The 2,024-nt window shown below is 35.0% G+C and overlaps 1 protein-coding gene across 1 annotated transcript in view; it reads right to left on the reverse strand.

The window, feature by feature from the left end:
• Window positions 1–1,857, reverse strand: part of LOC117111842 — an 11,760-nt gene extending 9,903 nt beyond the window's left edge. The window contains exon 1 of the mRNA XM_033254854.1: window positions 1,306–1,857. The gene's annotated coding sequence lies outside the window, so the exon portion shown is untranslated. The remainder of the gene's footprint in view (window positions 1–1,305) is intronic.
• Between the last annotated feature and the right edge of the window lie 167 nt (window positions 1,858–2,024).

A 2,024-nucleotide genomic window follows, 5' to 3' on the forward strand; every position in this document is an offset into this window, starting at 1 on the left:
TTGCATTATTACACTGTTTACATTCATCATTAAAATTCTATTTTTATTTTCTCATTTGCCTAAATGCCTTCGGAAAAATATTTAAGCTAATTATTAAGAAAAAAAATAATTTTTTTTTGCCCTTTTCTGACTACCTTTAAAAGTTGTTCGCTAAACAATATTAAAAATTGTTGTTCTTAATTTCAATTCTTTGTACAGCCTGTATAAATACGAATGACAATGAAAATAAAGTATAACTTTATTTTGGAAACTACGCTTTTAAAACAGCGGACACACTCTTGCAGTGTGTTTATAAAAGTAAAATACTGTACAGCCATAATACAATATTAAAATAGAGGCGAGACTTTTAATACAATAAAATGTACGTTACATAATTACACAAGTTGAATATATCACAGATCCTGTATATCATTTAACACTTACATTTTATAACACTTACAGCAAAGCACAGTTTATATATTGCGGCCAACTGACCTATACTATTTTAATATTTATAAATAATAATAATCAAATTAATAACATAAGATTTGTATAGGGCTCGCTCATATTCAAATTTAAAGAGCAACAATTTATATACCCTAGACGGATTTAAATTACATTTTGATATACGTATTTAATTAATTTTTGCTGGTAATCACATATCATTTATTTGCAAAAATAATAGGAGCTACTTAAGAATTGCCTAATTAAAGAATGCTTGCCATCGAGGGCCTCTCTCTCTGTCTATCGGCGAGGATTAAAGAACTGCTTAAAAATAGTAAATTATTACAGTATTTATAATATGAAATTGGATATAAAGTAGTGAAATCATTTAAAAAATCTATAAATAGTTACATGAAATTCGACTGCTAAAAGGATTAAATGGGATTAAACTATAGAATTACAGTAGGCCGCTAACTGTATTATACAATATACACAGGAACGCGCATCGCGTATGACACAAAATGGCTTCTAAATTCTCAATGTCGCAACTCTTTCTATCCTAGGCTCTGCTTCCCACGACCCCGCCCACCCTGGGACCCATTTGTGCGATAGTCGTGGTAAACTCTCGATCCCCGCCTGAAATGGTTCTCCAGCCCAAAACAGATGACGTTCGTACGAGATCAGATAAGCCTAGCCTAGGCCTATCCCAAGCCTCGGCTAGCCTACCTAGGCCAACCGTTTGATCCCATCCAATACACCCTAACAAAAATCCAATTTTTAAAAGATTTAAAATAAATCATTTGTATTAAAGTACATTAGACCTTTGTAGGCCTATGTGTCATAATCAAATTACTTCGAAACCCTTCAAATATATTAACTTACTTTCCTTAAAAGATTAGTTTTTAATAACGAATTACAGCCCGTTCTCAATATGCCCAATGCCTTTTTGGTAGTGGCTATCGGCACTGCCGCAGTGCGGATAAAAGCTCCTGTCTTCTATCGGCACTGCCGCAGTGCCAAAAAAGCTCCTGTTTTCTATGGAACGCCGGGACTGTCATCCTCGGCGACTTTTATATTCGGTGGCTACTTTTTTATTAGGCGACCTTCAAGTTTCGGCGACTATTTCATTCGGCGGCGACTTTTTTATTTGGCAACCCATTATTTTCGGCGGATTTAACATTCGACAGCAACTTTTAAGTTAGGCGACTTTATCGTTCGGCAGCTGTTTTACAGTTTTGCGGCTACTTTTGAAAGATTACGGTCTTTCTTAGAATTTTATTGTTCGGCGACTCCTTGGAAGGTCATCATAGGTATTTCCAACGACTGGACTAAAAAGACTACAAAGATCAAAGCGGCTATTTTGACATCCCATGGAGAATCTTCCGCGATAAGTTTTCGTAATCATCACACCTCATAACCAACTCGGCCTAGGTCTAGGCCAATAAAAAGATGATTTACTTTGCATTTTACTTTAGTTGGGTTAAGACGTTTGAGATGGCATCATCAAAGAAGAAAAGTTTGCGTGATATCCTGCGAGAAATAAACTTAGAACACCTCATCGATAATTTTGAACGAGAAAAGGTAAACATTTTTGTTGTTTT

The sequence above is a fragment of the Anneissia japonica genome, unplaced genomic scaffold (genome assembly GCF_011630105.1).
Source record: "Anneissia japonica isolate Jap-2015-1 unplaced genomic scaffold, ASM1163010v1 scaffold7516_len108262_cov196, whole genome shotgun sequence".
NCBI lineage: Eukaryota > Metazoa > Echinodermata > Crinoidea > Comatulida > Comatulidae > Anneissia > Anneissia japonica.